Source organism: Paralichthys olivaceus, chromosome 24 (assembly GCF_024713975.1).
Source record: "Paralichthys olivaceus isolate ysfri-2021 chromosome 24, ASM2471397v2, whole genome shotgun sequence".
In the NCBI taxonomy this organism is placed as follows: Eukaryota; Metazoa; Chordata; class Actinopteri; order Pleuronectiformes; family Paralichthyidae; genus Paralichthys; species Paralichthys olivaceus.
The window spans coordinates 9,378,358-9,402,432 of record NC_091116.1 but is presented as its reverse complement, the minus strand read 5'-3'; the positions used below and the strand labels follow the sequence as shown (position 1 = coordinate 9,402,432).

Here is a 24,075-nt window from a genome sequence, read left to right as displayed (position 1 = left end):
TCTCTGCTGGTGAGCCCCACGAGTGCCACTAAAAAAAGCCTTTTAAGATTGTCCCTCTTATCCTCCTATCCTGTCCTATTATGGCTGCTTGTTTGGGGAGAATGTTTCCTAAAGGTTGTTTGTGTGCACATTTGCGTGTCCTCGGTGTCCAACCCTTACATGCTTAACACCGTTTTGAAGAGAACTCACAAACTCTATTTCAGTGGCGTCCCGACACGTTTTCAACCACAACTTGTATAGAATACAGCAGGACATTATTAACAAAGTATTGTGTATCTAAATTGCACAAACTGCTCATTATTCCACAGCCGGCTCAATGCAATCACCAGCAGACACATGGATTAAATTAGATTGTTAATGATGCCTCCAATGTGTATTAATTATGTTAGAACAAGGCTTTGTGTGCGTTCAAGTGCAGTGAGAGGAACATCTCAGTCTCACAATTTGCACCCGAACAAAAGAGGCCTTTTTTTAGTAAAAGTCACAACACTGCTTTACACCAGGGCCACATGAGGTCAATATTCATTTACTTTTAGAGAATGCTGCATATATTTGTGGCTAAATCATCCCATTTTCTGTATCATAAGACATAGGAACTTGTGGGATGGTGCTTACAACAAAGTTGAATGTGATTATCAAAACCCAGCCGGCTGTAATGGATGCACTTGAACCCTGCAGCTTGGCGAGACTGCTATCTTCCTGTGTTTTATGTTCACTTCTACAACTTCACTCATTTTCTTAATCATTTAAAGGTTCCTTCCCAGGACTGTGTCAGTGGCCCTTTGCTAATCTCTTGACCCTCCTCGAGAATATTGATTTTCCCTGGCTTAGAGTCTTGACTGGTTTTACTCTCCCTGCCTTGGTTTCTCTTATCCTATGGCTCTCTTTTTCTCTGCTCCCCCCCTCTATCTTACCCTGAACCATTATTGAATGTGGCATAATTGTATTACATTGTATTGCGTGTAATCTAATAGAACACAGAGTTAATTGCAGTTCCTTATCATTGCATTTATTTTAATCTGCTACAGCCTGTAGTTACTACCACTGGTAAAATAAGGACCATAGGAATTTGTATATTAAATTTAACAATTTTAAACTAATTCCACTGACAACGTCCCCTTTATTGAACTTTATCTGACAAAGATTTAACAGATCAACATTTCATTTCTTTTATTTCCGGTTGATTTCAAAGCTATTGGTCAGTAATTCTGATTTTGTCAAGATCATAAAATAATGGAAACTGGACTCTACATATATATCAATGTGAGGCCAACGTGACCTGATCTTTGTCTAACCAAATCTTATCAGGTAATCTATGAGTCTACGTGAACATGTGGCTATGTTTGAAAGGAAGATAACGCGTTCACAAGGACAACGTCACCTTGACTTTGGTCTACCAAGTTCTAATCCATGGGACGGATGGACAGACATGCCAATGTACAGACAACTCAGCCACTGGCTTTCGAGAGCATTGAGGCATAGATATTAATATTTTCCACATCATCTCACCTTTGCACAAAAGAATGGTGTTGCTCTTTAAACTGTTGCCACAAGTCATGTGAAATCATATTATATTACAGGGCTTCCAGCCGAACATTTCAAAGTATGTATTGTATGTGAAGGTGGTTTTACATGTTTATGCATCAAAGTTTCCTTAAGTTTCCTTCCCTGGCCACTCAGCAGCTGCATGCTGAACCAGTTTTCTCATTAATCTCACTGCAACGGCTTGTTATCTTAATGACTGCTTAATTAGTCGGTGCTGTAGATGTAGATTGTGCTAACAACGCTACTATAGACTGAGGCAGAGTTTAAAAGCAAAGCTACAAATACAGTGAAAACTCTCAGGCTTTGTTGCTCATGTGATCAGGGTTGAAAGTGTGTTTTTATTTTACTCTCCTCTGCTAAACCAAGTAGTTAAAGTGGTACAAAGTTAAGTCCTGGCACTTGTTTCTCCCTCCAGATCATGCAGAGCTCAGCAGACTGAAGAAAGAGAACAAACTTTTCACAAATCGTTTAAACATGTGAACACAAAAGGTATCAATGGCTACTGTTCAATCCAATCCTGTGAGTCATGATGAGTCACAGAACTCAGTATTTGCCTAATGCTAAAATCAAGCTGAAGTTAAATGGCATTATATCTGAGGGCAGTGAGGTACATCATCATTTAAATCGCTTTTTAAAAAGCAGGCCGAAGTGGCTAAAATGCAGCTGTAGCTCAAAAATAATATAAATGAATAAAAATAAGAAAACACTCCAATCCTTCTCTGGCTCGAGGTGTCTGTTGCTGACAAAAGCTGAGGTTGTTTAGAAGCAGCAATTTGAAAATGGCAAAGTGTTCAAGTAAAATTTGTTGCAGTTCAGTTCTCGACTAAAAAATATAAACATCAGGGAAATAGAAATTGGGTTTTTCTTTCTTTCTTCTTCTGTAAGGTGAAATACATTTCTTAAAGAAATATGACTTAATTTTACCTACAGCTTAATATTAGGTAAAAATATTGTTAAATGGATTTATTTTACGTTCATTCTATTTAACTGAGTTTGTTGAAGGCTCTGCAAACTGTCTTAGCTTATATAAGCATTCCCCCTCTGCAGCCATGCACGAGTCAAGAACCAGGCACAAGTTAAATTATAAGATATAAATAAGAGAGCTGTGTCCTTTTTTGACTAACGAAAAAAAAAATTTAGAAAAAGAAAATAATAATAATATCACCTCTCTTAACCGTTCAAGTTGTTTTACCTGCCAAGGCGCATTGGCAGTATGAAAATAAATTACAGTATAAAGAAACCAGCAGTAATTTGTATTCATATTTTTACAAATACTGCAATACTGCAGTACAGTTACTATGAGCATAGTGTTTTCATAGTACGCTAAAAATACCACAGTTTTACAGTAACTTACTGCGTTTGAGTTGAAACCATGGACTGTGTACAACACGACAGCTCCCCAAGATCATCTAGATGGCCCCCTTGTGGATGTATATAGGTCAGTATAGGTCATAAATCCTGCCTCCTCCATGTTAGCAGATGGGACATGGGCCAACCTAAAAATTAAAAGATACATGTCAAATAAATTCTTCTCAAGGCAGCATCTTTCATTCAGAATATTTTGGCTTCATTTCTGGATAGTGGGAGGAAGTATTGATGTGTCGTCCACCTTTATATCCAGGCTATGTATGACGCACCCATACACACAAAGAAAAAGTAAGAAACTCTCCTACTCTGCTCTTTGAGTCTGATATTGTTTGTCAGAGCTTTTCACACCAACCATTGGACAACGAAAGAAATACAAACAATAGCCAATCAGATTAGGATGGGGCTTTGCATAAAGTATTACAGGCTGGTCACAGGATAACTGTGATCATTTGTCCTGGTAAATACAAAAATATGAAACACAATTTTTAATATTATTTATTCCACAAAGATGGAAAATATGCTCCATCATGTTTTTCTTTACTGGATTACATTTCCTTTCTCTACTTCCTTCTCCCTTCCCCTCAGTTCAAAGTGAGGCTTGTTTACCTCCCTCTTTCCCTCACATCATGTTCGCTCACTCTGTTCCTCTGCCACCCATCCTTCCAAATTTCCATCTCCCTCCCTCGATGACCGCCGCACTTTTCTTGTGTTAGCAGCACTCTGCAGCTCACTCCCCTGCTGCCAACTTGTCATTTTGCTCCCCTTTGTGCCTCAGATCGTCGTCAGTCGCCCACTTCTTCATTTAGAGACTTGGTGTGGCTCTCATTTCTTTAAATAGCTCCCTTTGCCTCCAGCAGGCTGAAGCTGCAGTCTGGCTCTGCTTATACATGACGGTGAACTGATGTGAAAACCAAATCAATCGCATGCCACAATGGATGTACGCACGGCACGCACACACACCGCACATCAGCTCACATGGAAAGAGTAGCGATATGATATGACATGACGTGCTAAAACCACATTCATAGAAAGATCACTTAAGGTTGTGTGTCTCTCCATGAATCTGCTAAATACAGGTCTCTTTGCAGACCGTCTTATTCTGAATTCTGCTCCATTCTACTCACCCAGTGTGAAAATTAGTCATAACAATGGATTGCAAAGTCTTAATTTTGCACATTACTGAGTCATTGCCTTGCATAATGAATGCCTGCTAATGCACTTTTTTTTTGTTTTAATTCCCTGCAAAAGATTAAAAACATTCCGCTCTTATGAATCACAGCACAGGACTCTACATAGTCTTACTGTACTGCTTATTTTCTCACTGGATTTCTTGGGATGAGACCAAAAGTGGAGGTGGAGAGGGAGAAGGTCAATAATAGTGTGATGTCTTTATTTACTCTTCATCTCCCTATAACACGAGCTTTGTTTGGTCCAAAACTGTGTTACAACCAATATGGATCTGATGCAGCAGCTGAATATGGGTCAGTTTATCCTGAAATATCAGTTTGAACACTTTCCTAGATTGTCTATGGAGATCTATCTGTTTTACTGAGCTTTTTCAAGGTCGGGTTACGATGGAAGCAAGCAAGACAGAGTGTTAGAAATATTCCTCCCCCTAGTCACGTTTTTTCCTCCTTCTCCTGTGGGGCATCATGAGGTGTCCCCTGGCCAGATGGGATGTATTATCCCTCCAGTGAGTTCTGGGTCAACCCAGGGGTCTCCTCCCACTTGGCCAAGCCCAGAAAACGTCCAATAGAAGGTGCCCAGGAGGCATCCTAATCAAGTGGCTCCTATCGACGCAAAGGAGCAGTAGCTCTACTCCAAGCTCCCTTCGGATGTCCCAACTCTGTACCTTATCTCTAAGGCAGGAGCCCAGCCATCCTACGGAGAAAATCTAATTCACACAATCTCATTCTTAAGGTTATTATCAAAAGCTCATGGCCATAGAGGAGGGTTGTAGTGTAGGTAAGACTTTCCATTTGCCCAGCCAATCTCCTTTTAGACCCTCGTTTCAGTATATTTAAAAACACTGTAAAATAAAAAATACACTTTCAAAGTCCTGATCGATATTTATCTCTAGTTAATATGTAAAAAAAAAAAGTAGGCATTTGACTATTTTCTCCTCTCTCTTCCACAAGCTTGGTGAACTTTCACTAAACGGTCTTAAAAGGACTGTGTTGGTTTTGTAACAAACCAAAAAAGGTCATATCTCAGTAGCATATGATTCTTTTCAACACATCAGTTCCCTTAACACTGACCAAAAATAAAGATGACAGGAAACAAGACTTTATTGTGACTCGGTAAGACAGAGGAAAAACCTTTCCTGTACGTCACATTTTGACCCACAACCAAAATTAACATATATGAGTATTTTCTCTTTCTGTGGGAGTCCAGCAGGAGTTTGGGAATAAATAAAGCAGGAAAATAAGTTGAAATAAAGCAAGACATTAAACTGAATCCCCAACAGCTCCAGGGCAACAGACAGCAAGATGTCCAGGGGGTCACTTTGAAGTCGATTGGAAAAGAAAATAACATTTGACTGTAAAGTTTTACTGTGGACAAGCAGCTCAATGTGTCTACGCAACAAACAAATCAATGGTTGCATATAGCTCCGAAAGGCAGAATGTTAAAATGCAGCTGCTTGTGTTTATCGATCACACATTCGTTACAGCTAGAAACTCAACTTTACATCAGAGGAGATGTGAGAAACAGGCTGAACATTCAAACTGCATAAACACAACACTCACAAATCCCCCTGTGGATATAGGCCTCCAACAACCAGTCTGCATACATTTTCCTCCATATTCATGTGAGCTCATTATGATCATCCATGACGAATGCACAACCCAAATACAGTACATGGAGAGTGTACAAAGTTAGTATGTATAGAAAAGCGATACATGAGAACTGAGTCATATATGTTAGTTCCTTTAGTTACTGCACTTACATACTTTCATGTCGGAGCAGTTTGATCGATTATGACTATAGATGATAGATGACTGAACCTTCCGTTGGCACAACAGCAAATGGTCTGTGTGAAATGACATGTGGACAGAAACTGAGAAAAGAGGAGAGAGGGGGACAGTGAGCGAAGACGCTGTGACAGGGAGACAAAAGGCTCCCAGGGTGACCAGCGAGGCGTGAGACCTTGACATCAGTCACCATTAAGTATCAGCCTCAGAAGGGAGCCCTGATAAACTCATGGCCTTTACCCTGCTCTCCATCAGGATGACAATGTACAGGTTTGATGGAAAGTGCACAAGGATGTATTCTTGCATGCGAGGAGGTTTTTTAAAGTGGAAACAGTCGCTCCTTTGCGAGGTGAAAGGATCACAACAGCCAGGCTCTCTGCTGTCAGTGCATGTTTGGTTTTGTCTCAAAAAATGAGGTTCTGCTTGGGTGTCAACTAGGCCTGGGCCGATAATCAATAAATCAATTAATCGCACGATAAATTTAAATGAACTCGATAATTTTGCCGGCCTCGATATATCCCCATGTGCATGCGTGTTTGTTTTCCTCGTCTCTCGCCTCCAAGCAGGCTGGATGACAAGAGGGTTCACTCTGAGCTCGGTCTCAGCACCTGGGGGCGTTGGTTGCGGAATGAACGGAGTGAACCCTCTTGTCAGTCATCAAGCCTCTTTGTCTTTGTGGGGGGAGGCGGGGCCGCTAGCATTAGCCACACATGCTACACACACAGAGTGCAGTGAGTGAGCGTCGTGCGGAGCAACGCGAGGAGAAAAGATGATTGCAAAGTCAAACGCCACAGCCCCGGTGTGGGAATGTTTCGCTTCACACTGAATGAGCAAGGTGAGCCCATCAACACGGACGAACCAGTTCAAAAGTGGTGGCAACAAAAAAAGGCAACACAACAAAGTTGCATGCCCACCTGAAGCATCACCACCCGACCCAGTTTAACCAGCTGGGGAAACAAAGTGCAGCTCGAGATGCAGAGCCTTCGTCCCGACAGTCAACACTCACTGAAGCGTTCGGTCGACAAAGTAACTATAAACGGAACAGCGCAAAATGGTGTGCGCTCATTAAAAGTGAAGTTTGCTACATCACTAAAGGTAAAAAACACTGAGAAATAAAAGTGTATTGTCTTTGAAAGGGTGTGCATTATTATGATATATTATCATGTTGACAATAATATCGTTTATCGGCAATAATTCGTGTGACAATATATCGTCCAGCAAAATTTGATCGTCCCAGGCCTAGTGTCAACCACTTTCAGATTTTTCACAGTTGCCCAAAGCAAAACTGCTAATTAAGTACACTTTCAAAGCCAGAGGAGAACTAACTTTGTGATTGAGATTTGGATAAATTGTAATAAATTCTGTAGTTCCAAAGGAATAAAGAATAATTCTGTCAATTGTCCACAAAACGGTTTTGTTACCAAGGATAGGAGTGATTTGCTGGTAATGCATTTCTAATTAAGTCCCAGTCTATTTTCTGAGGCTTTTTTTTGCTTTAACTTGGCAGCCACTTTAATCACATCCCCTGCAGCTGTTGATCCACTGTTGTGGCGCTCTGTCTGACAACCTCTGACAGATGCTAATTTGTTATCGTTATTTCCTGCAAACTGCGTCACCTGCAGGCATGATCGACACCGTGGCTTGTCAATCCATGTGTCAACAGAAGTAGTGCTTGATGGAAGTCATTTTCCCATCTGGAGGGATGGTTAGAAAAAAAAATAGACAAATGTATGTATTCTATAGCATGGCAAATATAGATACTATTTTCATTTAGATATCACTCAATTCAAAAAGTTGGTGGACAGAAAGAAGCTTGAAAGCAGGGATACCACAAAAACCAAGGCCATTTAATTCATGTAGAAGTCAAAGAGTTTGTACAGAACAGAGATTTTTTTTAATTCTGAAAAAATATTCACCTTTATTCAATATTTTGCTCTTCAAAAGTGTGGCTAGCTGCGGTGAAGGTCATAAACCCCTCCTCCATTATAGTTGATTAAAAATTCAAGTTTGTCAAATATGGTTTTTGTCATTATAGGTATTTCTTATCACACTGGTGTATCTCCAATTGCAAATTTCCCTGGTAACTGTAGTTAGTTCACTCACAATTGGTCAAGTGCATATATTGGACGGGACCTCGAGAGCATGCCTCCAATCTATAATCTCTACTTCGCTGACTGGCTACAAATGACGTCAAATATGCAAGATGGCAGCTTTATTTATGTCCATCTTTATTAACAGGTTAAACAGCAGAAATGCATCATTAGCAACAACATAATATACCTGGTAGGATTGTAAGCATGTATTTGCATTGCACTGCTGAACAACACTCCTGAAAAGCAGAGCCAAGTTCAACTTTGGATGACCCTTCATAGTTTTGCAAGATCATTCTGCATTGGTATAGTGGTCTCATTAAAATAGCTGAGGGGAATCATACTGATAATCAATAACTATCAAAGGGGTTGAAAAAATTAAAAAAACAAAACAGATGAATATGTTCTGAGCTAATGTTGACACCAACTTTGACTCAGGTTGTTCGCTGTGTTTCATACAGTTTGTCAACTGATTAACTGTATCTGTATCAAAGCTTGAAACTAACTCCATGTCCATTTAAATAAATTATGAATATTTTAACTAACAAATGTGCACATTACGTAAGTTAAATGTCTTTTTTGAACTTCTGTATTCATTTTAAAAAATATGTGGCGTCAGCAAATCAGCGCACTTGTAATTTGTTCAGCATTCTGTTGGCTCAAGGCAGGTTCAAAATGTATGTGTTTCAAAAAAAGGGAGAGGAATAAACACCACCAGGCAGCCTGTGCTGTGCATGGAGAGATGAAAATTTCATGTTAGGTTCACTGTGGGCGGGCGTGGTTAACCATCATGCCTGTTTTTGTTGCAGGGTTTACTCCTTAGAGGACAGCAGCTGGGATAAAGTCGCTGCTTCTGACAGATTGTTCTGTCTCTGGAAGGGTAAAGGTGTGGAAATGGTAAACAAGGTCAGCCTTAAAGGGATAGTTCACCGAAAAATTCAAATTCACTCATTATCCAGTAACAACTATGCCAATGGAGGGGTGGGTGAAGTGATTAAGTCCATAAAAAACTTTTGCAGTCTCAGGTCAGGACTGTTCACTACTTTTAGCCTCAAGATATTTCTGTTAAAGTCTTGTCTCATGATTTCGGACTGTTTGACAGTATTTACGCATCCTGTCACATTTAGAACAAACCCAGAACATCCCTTAAAATCCATACTTCCATTAACGCAATATTACACAACGCCTCAGCCTCATATATACACAGAGTACCACAAAGTTGTCCAGCATGCACAAGTTGTTTATAGACGCTGGCTGACCAGCTGCACATTGCAATACAGGCACTGTTCTGTTCTTTATAGCCATAAGCACTATTTTTACAGCATGCAAGCATTTTTCTTTTTGTGTGAAATCATCCCCTCCAGATTGCTTCTAATTTAAAGCCACTATCTGCCTACATAAATTCAGACTATACTTGCTTAGATTCTTAAAGAGTCGAGGCGAACTTGTGAGTGTCAGCACTTTTTTTTCCTTTTATAGTCAAAGCTGCATTTCAAACACTTCAATCAAAGCAATCAATACTGTTCCAAGTAAAAATCCTGCCCGCTATAACGAGTAAGTATATATTTATATATGAAATATACGCTCTAGCATTGCAGAATGGTCTTGTCAAAATTAATCATCATATCTATTGATTCATATTTTTACTATTGATGCATTTTCATGTCAACAGTATTTTTAAGTAGTAGCTGGTGAAGGTAATTGTAACCACATGTGATGCTTGCTGGGTGAATTTTACCATGAAAATGCTTTAGATTTGTTTGGCGAACATTGTAACGAGGAAAAAACAAACCCATAAAGTATGCAACAACTATGAGCTACGGTGGTGGAGGGAAAAGTATATTTCCCACTTAAATAAAGAGAGTGTATGTGAAGTATTTTCAAGAAATTAGCATGTATCAAGTTGTACACCACTGTGGTGACATAGGCCACTGACCTTCAGACTTTCATTTTAGTATGACCAAAAAGAGCATGTGTGAAAGGTGCCTCGGAGCACGATGTAGTGGTTGAGGATGGTCATATGGTTCATTCAAACTTCTGTTGAATACATCGCCTGAAATTGGTGATCTAATACAATAATTGGACTTGTATTAGCTCTTGGCTCCATAATACAGTGGGATCTGCGATCTAATGAGCTGTGTTACCATTCTCCATTGTTACAATGCAACTTCATTGTTTGTGTCAAACACAATCATTTAATAAGGTCAGAGTCATTTCCAGTCATGTCAAACTCACATCATCATGAGCTGGATCCTGTGCTAACTAAATTATGTGCTGCGCCTAAGTGTGCACAGAGGAAGAATTAAGTACAAGGTTATAATTAAAACCACAATGTGTGAAGCCTGGATCTAATATAGAAGGTGATAGGAAGATGAGTTTTGTAATGATGCTTTGACTTCTAATCCTGCACAGGACAGGCAATAACTAGCTGGTTTTTAACTGAGCTGAACAGCACGGCTAATATTGTAAGGGAGAAGACTGTGGTGCTAACCTTGTTTCAATTATACATGGTAATTTAATCTCAAAGCATAATTATAGCTATTTTACACTTCACCTGCGATCCTCCTGTCAACTTTCAGTGCTGGATTTCTCCCCTGGAACCTAAGCTTGTCTCCAGAATTGAAGTGTTTCAACTCAGTGCACTAAAACACACGCAAACACTCCTGTGATGTATTAACTGTCAATACAGGCAGGCCTTGTATCAAATCGATATGTGACTCATTGAAGGAAAACTGATTTTTTTTGCAAGTGGTTGCAAACTCAAATTTCAACTTAAATTTCAAGCATTGCATGGTGCAGGGTTGTGCACCATTATTAACATGATTCCAGCAAAGTGATAGGTAGCTAAGTCTTGTATATGTTTCCTCTGTGTCACACAAAGCTGCAAATCAGAGTTTCCCACTGACCAAGCTCAGTATTTCCAATCATTTTACACCTCGAGCTGATGGTGGAGGCAATCAGCACCCATTACCGGCAATAAAATGAGGCCAAATCCTGTGACCGATGACGACAGAGCAGCAGGTGTCATGAAGAAAATTCAGCTGGTCAAATTAAGCTTCAAATAAATAAATGAGGCTATGAAGAAAGGGTCACATGCGCTTTTTTCACAGCAGAGGCTCGGTTCCAAAAGCATGTCATTGTCTGGTTGGCCCTCGACCATACCAAACGCCAAACAACAACTGACAGCCGAGCTGAATAGATGCACGGTAACAATAAAAAAAAATGTGTCACATCCATTTTGGCTGCAGAGCTTCTCCTGCTTGTTTGCAACACACTTGTCACGACTAAATCGAGGAATCTCACTGAGAACCAATTGACACGACTTTTTGGTTTTTACTCTCCATTGTTTTGAAAGATTATGACAACTGTCTGATGTGAATAATCCAAACTTTGCATGTGTTATCATAGCAGAAAGGACAAATTAACTAATTAATTACAAAATAATCACAAAAAACATCACATAAACTTCAGACTACCCAGCTCTATGATTGGACCACTTCACCAAACAGACTTTTAACCCAACGCCATGGGTTATGCTGAAATAACTAAAAACAAAAATTTGACATGCTGCTGTTTTTATATCTGAGAGCAGTAGAATTTATCTGCTGAGCATTTATGCTCTTCTCTCTGGAGCGGTTGGGGCCTGTCACCATACAGTCAAATTTGAAATGAAGAAGGATGCAAGTTAATTGAACCTTTACTGAGATCTGCTTCCTTATTTTTTCCTGATTTTGTCCATTTGAGAAAAAAGGCCCACAGGGGGCCCTCTTTTCAGCACTCGAAAAACCTCAATGACTGAATCCCAGAACAGTTTGAAGAGTGCTTGCTGAATGAAATGACTGCATTCTGTGATACTTTGTATCAAGTGGCCATGTGAAGCTAATCACTCCAAAGTTATAAAGTAGAAGTTGAGATGTTGAACCCTCTGCATGTATGATCTTAGATCATTATTTCTTTACAGGTCTAGAGGCAGACAATGGCTAGTTGCGTGATTATTTTTGTAATCATGTATTTGAAAGGTAGGGAGTCCAGCTTCCCTGATCCTGTACATTTATAAACCGTAAGTTATCTGCTACAATCCAGAAATTAAACCAAAATATCATGGATATGAAAGCTGACATCTTGCTTTCTGATGTTTGCTTTGACTTTTGTAATTTAGACCATGTCCCATCTGCTGAGCCAGCCACCAGGAGGTTTATAGTACAAACAGGTTCCCTTGAATCAACTTGATCCATTTAGTGACCAGCTAGCCTCTCCATCACCAAGACAACCCATTTGGCGAAGTGATCGGATTTCGCTGTGTCACTACCTGTTGTGAGCAGACACTTGCTGAAGAGGCTAGGTCCTCCTGGTGGAGAAACACTGTATCTTTTCTTTAACATCTATCCAAAACCACAACATCAATAAACTTACCTAATAATTTCACAAGATATTGGATTCTTGTTTGTCTTGTTAATGGGGTTTTGCTTTGCTGTATATGACTATAGCAGCAGATTTGTTCTTTGCTTTTGAGATGCAAATGGCCAACCATCAATCAGCCAGTGGACCGCAGTGCATTCATGAAGCACGCTATCGACAGCAGAGAAGTGGACCGGCCCTTTGTCTTCATTGAAGCTCAAAAGAAGTTGATCACAGAAGCTTCATTGAATGAGCTGAGGAGAACACTGTTTTGAACCTTTAGTGCTATTGAGAGGATACTTATACCTATTGAGTATTAGATACTTTGTGATTATGGCCCCTGTTCTCTAGTTAAGTGGACTATAGAGCCTTTAAAAAATAAATAGAACTTATTGCTAAGGCTGCTGAAAAACATGAAGGTCAAAGACCAGACACACATCACCGACCTATAAAAAAACTTAAAGGAAAAAATATTTTCTTTTCATGATCATCTTTGGTGGAGGAACATTTATGGCTAGAATATCTCACATCAAAATCCACTCTAAATCTAAAGTGCCCACTTAATCACTGCCTCATATCCCAACTTTTATTTTCTTTCAGCGAGTCTATAGAAGCAGTAATACCCTCAGGCTATCCACAGAGGCCTTGTCATCACATGTGATTGCATTCCTGGGGTCCTTTTGTCATCATCCCTGCACTTTGGTAATCAGTGGCTCAAGTCTGAATACGGCATTCAATCAAATGAGGACGGATGTTTCATTCATGTATCAAACGCAACTGTCTCCTTTATTGTTATTGCCCTGATGCTGGGGAATATTTTGAACTATCATGGAGTTAAGGCAGACTAATGCAAGTCCTCAGTGAAAGAAAATGATGAGGGCATTAATTTCCATTCACTTTGTATTGACCATGGACCAAAAGTGAAGCCAAAATATCCCAAATATGAACGCTGCCATCTTTATACACTGTTTACGGTACTGACGAGTTAAAAAAGACTTAATTTGTTAACTTCCTCAATAGAAGTTTCTCTGAAAATGTGTCACAACCCGTGTATTATTCTTTGAGTAAAGATGTGTGAGCATGAAAATCTAAACCGTTAATCCTTGAGTCCAATCTAATGTTTTGCGTCGATTGAACATGTGAACAACTCAAAAACACAATGCCTGAAAGATAACAATAATTGGCTCTAACAATGGAGAAAGATGCAACGTAGGAAATTGCTTTCTTCATGGAAAATGACATTTGAGATACGTTTTTCTAGAAGTTCATTAACATCTGATGGCACCATTTCAAAATACCACCAGTAATTCTGACGAAAGGTATAAAGGGAATAAACGTATTTTCCGTGAAAGTAATAATAATACATGTTAGCACAAAATACCCTTTTCTCTCCTGACTGTGTGACTCACAAACAATAAAATGTCAGAAAGAAACAAAGTGTGTGGTCTCCATACTAAGATGGATGAATGTATGCAGTTATCTTTTTGCTTTTTAGGACCTCTGCACGTTGTTGTTTACCTTTGAGCTGTAGCAGCCAAAGGAAATCCACCAAAATGACTCGGACTTAATGCACTGTTTGCTTGGCTACATTACAACAGGAGCATTAGTACTTTATCGGTGCTGGGGTGGAAGGTTGGAGTAAAAAATCCACCAGTCAACACATTATGTGCTGCGCTTGCACTGTGTTGTGGCATAACGAAGTGAATTGCTGAATAAAATATTCAATTAAACAGACTGGAATAAAGACGGCCTTGAGGGAGGGTGTAAAAGCGTTGTGGATACTTTGCAGGATTTGAAATGCAGAAGCCAGAGAAGTTTGAAATATATCGATCAGGTGTAAAGACAATAAAAATGGACAAGAGCGCAGTAAGATCAGGACTGTAGTTTGGAAAATACATGTTCACTGCTCAGCCTTAATATAGATGGGGAAATGTGGGATGGATTATATATATATATTGACAAATTTTAAATCTAATTGCACCAAAGCACCAAACATGGTTCATAACGATTTACATTTGTAAAGTCTGTCATAAAATCAATTTCACTGTTGAATGAAAACAGTCATGGATAAATCATCAGATTTTCCTAATTACTAAATCAACAAAGTAGCTGCTAACTCTTTAAACACCATCATTGCCATGATTCCAAGACGATTACTTTTTACGAGTTGTTAAGTGTTGTGTATGTTTTTTCGGCATCACGCAGAACAAAAATCTGAGTTTACCACTGACTGGCTCAGTATTTCAAATCGGTTTACACCTCCGGCCGATGGTGCCGGCGAATTAACTGCACGCCCATTAAATTAGTCTTAATCCTATGAGCGCTGATGAGAGAACAGCAGGTGTCATTATGAGAATGTTGCGCTGGTTGGAGGATCACACACAGTGTTTTCAAACACATATCATTGTCTGGTCGAGCATTAGCTGGTTTTTTTAGGGATGTCACCCGTACCTGACGCCAAACAACAACTGACAGCCGAGCTGAAAAGATGCAAAGTAACAATGAAAAAATGTGTCACATCCATTTCGGCTGCCGAGCTTCTCCCGCTTGTTTGCAACACACTTGCCACGACTAAATCGAAGAATCTCACTGGGAACCAATCGACACGACTGTTTGCTTTTTACTCTCCATTGTTTTGAAAGATTATGACAACTTTGAATGTGTTATCATAGCAGGGAGGACAAATATGGTTTTAAATTCCAGATAATAACACTTTTAGCTGCAATAGATGAGACTGAGCAGAGATTCAAAGGGAGACCTCTTGTGCGGAGGTGATTTCATCAGCTCTGCAAAATACAGCGGTTAACCTTCACTTCAAGTAAAACTGCAGACCACCCAGCTTTCAAATTGGACCACTTCACCTAACCCTGACTTTCAATGCGATGCCACTGGTTATGATGTGCTGCAATAACTACCTAAAAACACACAGTTCCTCCTTATCCACCAACCCCCCATCTGGAAATGGCCTCGTCAAGCATTCATTTCTGGGATGCTGCTGTTTTCATATCCAGGAAGGCTCAGTGTCAACTGCTGGGCATTTGTCCTGAAAACGGTTTGAAATACATTGCTAATGTGTCAAGACAAGAATGGACTAAGGGCGCAGGATGACTGTGTAGTTTGGAAAAAGCATGTTCACTTCTCTAAGTTTAAAATGAGGAGGGGAAATGTGGGATAGATGTTATGTATATTGACAAATTGCAAATGTAATTGCAGCAAAGTACCACAGCAAACATGGTTACAGAGGTCAGAAGGACTGAGCGAGGCAAAGCCATTCATTCACTCCCTCTCCGCCTGCACTCGACAGTCTGGATCGATACAAGAGAGAGCCGCATCAGGCAAAACTAATTGTGGGGGTGGAGGTCGGGCAGTTCACATTTTCTTTATAGTGCTTTAAAATGTTCAGCGAGCATTTGGTGCAAAGGGGGAACCCCCTTCTCAGCTGAAAAGAAAAGTCACCTAGCCTGACCCGGACCTGACGGGCATTCTGAATCTTGTCTCTGATTCCAACCCAAATACAATTTAAATGTTTTTGTTTGAGCCTGAGCAGATCCAGACAGGCCCAGTTTAGGTATCCACACATTGAGGCAGGCGAACCTTTCCATTTGAGAATTGTGCATTAATTGGCAATGACTCAAAATGTCATTACCAAACACGAATGACAAATATTTTTTTTTTTTGTACATAAAATCTAAATCTAAATACACAGCTTTTCTGCATTGGTAATGATCGGTCCAATTTTTTGTATCAGCAATCAAACTTGTATCACCACTGCCACATGAACCCACAGGGGAACTTGCACTTTACAGAGTTGGGAGTCTTTACCCATCTTAACCTGTTGTGACCGGGAAAGAGCTCACAAAAAATATGCCTTCAGTCTGTAAATGGACATCATCCATCATCAGCAGCAGCAGTGTCATAAGGCAGAAAAGAAACAATAAGGTGGCATCTCCTGTACGATGGAAGAGCCCATATCACACGCGTAATACTATATAGTATTACTCTGACAGGTTCATGCTGCATCACCACCCACGGACACCAGCAGTTTCAAATGATCACGACTGGGGAAAAGACGAACAAGCCTATAAGAGGGAATAAAGCTGACAGACAGACTAATAATATTTTTCACTCATCCACAAGTAGATGAAACAATATTAAATTTGAATCACAAAATCAAATAGTAAATATAAGCTTGCGTATTGATTATAATGTATTTTTCCGACATTACTTTTGTCTGTAAATGCTTCCAATAGCTTCGTATAAAGTCTTATTCCTCATCAACTTTAATTACAGGGATTAGCAATAAATCTTGAAATCAGATAACTTTCAGGCAATTTCCCAATTCATAATAATATAGAGCGATTATAACCCTAACCCTAACCCTTGCACACACAAACACTAATACAATAGTTTAAAGAATTAATTTGACAAGCACTGAATAAAGTCTAATAGATCTTTCAAGTTACATATGAGTGTCTCTACCAGCATGCATAACTGAGATTCCTCAAATCCAATCACATCAGCCGGGTCTCATGGGCTACCAGGGAAATGGCATAATCATCTGTAGACATTCAGCTATCATAGCCTCCGTATGGTTAAATTGAATTTTTGGTGTCGAGACTCAATTTGTCATATGAAATTGCTGCTTCATTAGATTCTAAGTGACCCCGCTTTGCCTTGCTGAGTGGACGAGAGGCAATTCTGAAAACAATATAGATCTCAGTGTGTGTCTGTGTGTGTGTGTGTGTGTGTGTGTGTGTGTGTGTGTATGAAGGTGGAGAAGGGGCCTTGTCTGTTCTGATTTAGTCAATGAAATCCTATTTGAAACTATATTGTGTACCAAATGAGAGCTTTTAATTGATGACAAGCTGTTCCTCTAAACCAGAAGTTCAATAACAAAAGCTATAAAACTCTCAGGCAGACCACTAAATTAAATTTACCGCCTCATCAACTCTTGGCTGAGGGAAAATTAAAAAATAAACTAAAAATTGACAAACTATACATCCCCTCCTCAGTATTTAGCTCATCTGTCAGTTGTCTTAAATGAAAACAAGGCTTCATCAACCCACGACATGACAGAGTACCTCCTTTTGTTTTTATAGGCGTACAGCCGTCGAGGAAACACAACAATGACAATATTAATTTGATTTAAAATACCCACTTAGCCATAGTTGAAGTGAATTTATAGTCAAACTGAAATTGAAAATATTTTTACTAATAAACTCGTAAAGTACCGGTGCTCAAAATGTGTATATAAAATTAGAAATTTAGAAAGGGAAGCAATCGATGAGAAGTCTAAGCTGTCAATCATGAAGCATTTTAAAGGTATGACAGTTCACCATCACTATAACTAAATAATCAGGAAAATAAACCATATGTCACTATAATATATTTCAATTTCATTTCTAATTTCAGTTTCATAATAAATTGGGCTGGCAATGAAAATGTCTGATATGTCAAAGTGATTAGCATTTGAACTGCTGCATGTCTGTATGTGGTTATTCAAACAGGCCTCCACTCTGCAATTCATGATAACTGGCATCCACTTTTCCAGAACAAACCAGCGGCACACAGAGCAGATGTGATTCCCTGGCATGAAAAGTAGCTGACGTGTGATGTGAGAGGAGGAAATTTCTGCTTCAGTTGTGTCTCTGGGGCTAATCAACAAATCTGTTTAGCCGCAAAAGAAAAGGAGCAACCATGAGAACATCCAAAAGTCTCTCTAGACATCTGAGAGGTATTGCTGAGGGTTGGTTCTGTTTTTCTGTCTTGTACTGAAACACTACCACTGCTTTTCAATATTTGAAATGGCGAGGATGAGTGAGATACAGATTTAAAGTCTGCTGGCGAGAAAATAGCCTTTTCAATTGGCCTGCTAATCTCCTGATTGCCTGGTATAGTAGCAGAGGGCAAAACTGTAAAGAGAGCTGTTATGTGATCATGAATTCTATTGATTATAATTCAATGTTACAATTGACAATTTTCCTCACACGCAACTGCTTCAGGAAACTTCAACCGTTATTCGAACTGTTTAGAATTTGGCCTGAATAGAAGAAGACAAACATAAAATGCATCCCGGCCCGTCGTCGTAGCCACCTACACGCAGTCAAGTTGTTATCGCAAGCCTTTAGAATGTAGGGGGCTCTTGGATGATTGAAGATGATTGAAAGTGTGGTTCATTGATCAAGTGATCAAATTGTTCTGTTGCAGTACAGCAAAATACTTCTATGTTTGCCATAGAATTTGGCTGACCTTGATCTGAACTGAGGAGATGTACAGGAACAGTTGCGTACACGTACTTGTAGTCTACTAGAAGACAAACAGCAAAAGGACTGAATGGAGACACTTAACATTTGCAATGCATTTTGCGCAGCATCATAGGAATTTACGATGCTGGTATTGGGGCTTCTCTAATTGAAAGATATATGTGTAGCTCACATTTTCCTTTTCACTCTAAAAAGTCCCAGAACTGTATTATCTTCCTTCCATTTCCACACATGCTTTGTCATTTCACGCTTTTAGCTGTTCACAAACAGTACTGTAACATAAATAGAAAAAACTGTGAAAATAGCAACTCATTCATATCTCCACATGGGGTAGCATTTGTACAATTGGCCTGCAGCGACACACTGAAAGGCTTGACCTCAGCTGGGGGCTGAAAGCGATGGCCCAACTGTCAAGCTGGCGAGCTGGGTCTGATTACTAACTTGGCAGCCTGATTAGCAACAGGTCGTACCAATGAGAGGTGACCTTACAGCATCACAAAAACAAGAGAGCGGTGTAGACTTCCCCAGCAGAAGCAGAGGTTTTGTGTCGTGAGGTTAGAGACGGTGTGGTGGCCTTGTGTGTGTCACAGACAGCAGGCTATTATTCTCATAGATGTCTAGACTGTCAAGTGAAATAGCAACTTCACTCCAAACTTCTTTTGTGTAAGTACTCTGGCTAAAACAGAATGGGTTTGGACAAAAAGCTCAAAAACTGCAAAGGTCTCGTTTAAAAAGTTAAAAAAAAACGCAAACACTACTGAATGAATTTCCGCAAAACTTGGATGAAGGTCCGGACAGGCTGACGAAAAATGTTTTATCACTGTCTTTAACATTGCGAGATAGGAAGCTTTTCCACTCACAGATTTCTGAAGGGATACTTCATGGATCTTGATGAGAAATCTATGAGTGCGTGTGAAATTTGGCGCAGAAGTAAAAACTAGAATCTTGTAGGGAGGTTGTGCATTTTCAGCCTCTGTAGGGTATCAAATAGGGATGTAAAGTCGGAAAATCAAGAGTTTATCTCAAGATTCAAGAGAACATTAATGTCAATATCATTGAGAACACAAAATGTAAGACTATAAATTGAAGGTTAAGCATGAAATAGAAGTAACAAAACTATTCGATAAACTACAAATTACAAAACACGTTACTGCAGAGATAAATAGAATAAATACAATATAATGGATGTATATAATGTAACTTCAACAGGTTTAGAGCTATGGTTAAAATATGATGATGGGTTTGCTGCAGAATTTAAAGAGAAACTAGTTAAAATAATGTGATATAGCTTTTCAGAGTTTCAGAGATGGTCAAATTGAGTCCAGCGTTTGATATTCTCTTAGTGGTTTGTAAGCTTCAGTACGGCGCAGGGTGCAGAGTCCAAAGAGATGGAAATGAACATCAAATAATGCTACATCCATCCGGTCAAATGCTCCTGAAATCACTAAAACCCTCTTCTCTGTCAGAGAGAGCACTTCAGAGGGATAACTGTATCATTTCCTTAACAAACGTGTGCTGTGAGAAACCCATGATAGTTGCCCAACTCCGAAGTGGTAAAAGAGTCAGACTTATCCATGGGCAGAATAATGGGAAAGCACACTGATAAATATTGAACATCCTCTAATGAAAGAAGATCAAAAAGCCTGAGCTGAAGACGAGCAGCGCCGACACATCTTTCCCATAAATAAAACATGAGATACTGCAGGCTTCTACTCTCAACCCCAGATTTAATGAGAGAAAAAAATGAAACAAACACATATGGTGGGACATAGCATCGCCCCACACTCTCAGGTTCTCCCAGTACGGTAAAGAAGACCCTAAAGATGATTTTTTAAAATACTGAATTATTGTATTTGCTCCAGTTAAGGAAAACGTTTTGTTGAGGGTTTAATTTTGAAAACCAAAATGTGCGTGTGTGTGATATGCAATTTCAAGGCGAGAAAATTATAGGGATGACTTTTTTTTTTACCTCCCTTGGTATACCCTACTTGGAACTGGTTCTAGGAATTCCATTTGGCTGCATGAGAATTTTGAGAACCGTTGCATATTTAGATATTTTTATGTATGTTAATTAATGCACATGTTAATTAATGCACATATTGGCAAGAATGTATTCTAATATTAAAACATTAATTTGCCCTACTTTACAGGTCCTGGGTCCATAGGGTTCTAGGACCTATTAACATTTATCATCTCTATTAACTGTATTCCTCTTTGTAACATTTATTATATAATAATTATAATTATAGATTATTTTTTTCTACATAATACGGCTTCACAGCTGGTAAGCAGAATGACCAAGGAGCTCCAATGAGGCATCATTCCACTTGATGAACTAGTCATCGCCTACTTAGTCTTTGGCTAAACACAATCTGAAGAAAAATATATACATATACAAATATATACTCTGACTGCGGAATCTTTAAAACCTTGGTTATTACTACGTTTATATAAATAAATATAATATATATTGTCAAGATCCAATTTGGAAAATTTGCCATTTTCAACATTTGTCCTTTTATCATATAGCTTCATATTTTTATTGGCATCTTCCGATAAACTGCATGCCAAATATTTGACTGACACAACGCTGTCGACTGCCTTGCTGTTAGTTATGGCCCAATATCAAGCTGGTCCCTATAAATTATTTAAGTCTCCTCCAACATTATTGGTTCTGCTCTAAAGTATTGGAAAAATCAATTTCCTTCCTTCCTTCTGTTACTTAAAGTTATCTTGCATATTCAATCCCACCAACTCTCACAACCTCTGATTGAAACATTAGTCTATGATCTTCCAATCTGGAAGAGAGAGATCCATCTTACTGTCGGAGCCTGTGAGCGAGGGGCAGGGGCAGCTCTCGCTCACATGAAGTACTTTACAGCTTCTCTGGAGTAATATGTCAGAAAGTTGGCAGCACACATGTGGGCGTGCTGATCACGTTTCTAACATGTGATGGACAAAAAACTAAAAAGAGAAAAAGAGCACAAATATCTCTGGATGAAAGAGAGGTGAACACTTCAACTCAAATCAAGATTTGAGACCTTTTAGGGAATAAACGCAGATGATGTTATCGAATTTATTCATCATGTCCTGTCTCCTGGACGCCAAATGTCTATGTTTCCGACATTTTCCTACATCTTCTGCTGCGTTCTTCATATGTGAAACTGCTTTAGTGAGAAACATGCAGGCCAGGTGATTGTGCGTAAAGTTGTTTTTTCAAATTAAGTATTTTGCAGCTAACATCACACCATCTACAGTACATTTAATTCAAACTTTATTGCACAGTAAGCCCATTTATATTATGTATAAGATCAATCCTATCTCAATTAATTAAAAAACCTGCTTGTCTATATTATTACAATCCAACACAGGATGTACTTTTTTCAGTTTTGCACTTAATGAAACCCAAACTGAATTATTAGAAAAGATAACCAAGACGTCAGAATGGCAATTAAATACAGCACGTATCACCAATGAGTCATTATGGCTTGAACTTATACAGGTTTCTGTGTTTTTCACCACTGATTTGTACAATCCAAAGTTATGTTTTTCATTGATTGACTGTTTAGTGTTTCATTGGAATTAAAACCTCTGCGTTCATGGCTCATGGCTGATCATGGTGAACGTTAGGTGGACAGCAGGTTTGTAAGGATGTACCACAAACCAATAGCATTGGTTTTAAAAAGCAGACACTTTGTGCTCATTAGTTGCCAATGTTGTGTTATGTCTCAAATAATATTACGACTGTGACAGAGGTCTGGGACAGTTGGGTTGCTTTACTAAAGCCTCCAAGGATAATACACTAAAAAGCTGAAATCGTCAGTAATAAACAGTTGCTATCAAAAACACAGAGTTAATGAGTTCATTCCAGGTAAAAGGATGGAAATAAACCTGATAAGGTTAATTTAAGCAATTTCAACTTTTAGCGGAATCTATGAGTTGGCGTAAATAGGCGGAAGCAAAAATAATTACTCTACTCTTTGAACAGGGGGCAACATCCCAATTAAAATAAAACAGGTTAACATAAGAATCCAATTATGCAAGTTTAGCAAAAAGCAATTCGCAACCGCGACACTGCATCCGTAATTGCTTGTCATATACGTGAGAGGCAACCTGCGTAATCTGTCATGGAAATGATGTTCTCTCTCTCTCCCTTTCTCTTTCTCTTTTGCGGATGCCAATTACAGTTTAAGCCTCTGCACTATTTGTCGTGGTCATGGGAGGGAAATGGGACGGGGTGCTGCCAATCAAAAGCACAAAAAAAGGATTTGAGAGCCAATTTACTTAATAGTCAGTAAGTACTTGTAGGCTGCTTAAAGGGTGACTCAGAATACGCCTTTAACATTTTCCGTTGCTGCATTAACATGTTGGTCTTCGCTGAAAGTACAGGTGCTAAATATGTACACTATATATAATGGCGTATATGCTAAGTCGTGAAATGAAATCCTGATCTGAAGCTTTGTGATAAAGATGTTAATAGGAGAGAACGCCAATCTATGTACTGATCCAATAAAACGTCTAAAAGTATTTGACTTTTATCCAAATAAAACATGAATTTTCTATTCACACAAATCACTCCGAAACAACAACTTTGCACTGTACTGCCACTAACAAGTACTATTTTCAGAGCAGTGAAGAAGTAGTGATATCCGGTAGTGTACCATCATTATTTTGGTAGTTTGGTTAGATTTTGGAGTTAGTAGCATACAGCTGTTAAACTATGTTATGTAAGATGTTATTGTTTTAAATGTGGTGGTATCAGATTGGTACTTGGTATTGGGCGATACACAAAGTCCAGGCAGCTGGAAGTGAAAATAATATTGGAACTTCTCTATTCCTCTCTCTATTGTCTCTACTTGTGCTTTGTTTGTTGGCCTCAACTAGAAGGAAAATAAAGTAGGGCAGTTTAGAAAGTCCCATGCAGGGTGACTCATCACTTGGAGCCAGAAAAGCGCCACCAGCTGTTCACAGTGGAGTCGAAACTAATCATTGAGTATGACTAAGGCAAGTTATCCTTTGCATGGATCATTCTCTCCGAGACATATTCCCTGCTATTTAATATTGCACTGCGGCCGCTCGCTCTGTGAATATGAATGTACTCCTAGCCCCTGTCATATTTCAAGCCCGTTCCACGTTGACAAATCACAACTTGGAAATGTAGGGGTTTTATCTTTTATTAGAAGAGAGAGTATTGTTGTCAATGTCACTGAGTTAAGACCTGTATCACTTCTGCTTTTCCCACTTGGTTTGAGTGATGATTCTACACCTGCATATACTGCAGTGATATAGATCTCTCTGTCTCAAATTTCGCAAAAATGTTGTCTTGATTTTGGACAATTTTTATCTCATGTCCAAGCAAGCTTTATTGGGAGCATAAAATTGTAGGGACTACAAAAGTGGACGGAGAGTTATCATTTCACTCTGTGTCCCAAACTTTCT

The 24,075-nt window shown here is 39.1% G+C and overlaps 1 long non-coding RNA gene across 1 annotated transcript in view; it reads right to left on the bottom strand.

The window, feature by feature from the left end:
- LOC109638890 (uncharacterized) overlaps positions 1 to 24,075 on the bottom strand; it is a 99,158-nt gene that overhangs the window by 25,393 nt on the left and 49,690 nt on the right. The window contains exon 5 of the long non-coding RNA XR_002203365.2: positions 2,900 to 3,041. This is a non-coding gene — a long non-coding RNA (uncharacterized lncRNA). The remainder of the gene's footprint in view (positions 1 to 2,899; positions 3,042 to 24,075) is intronic.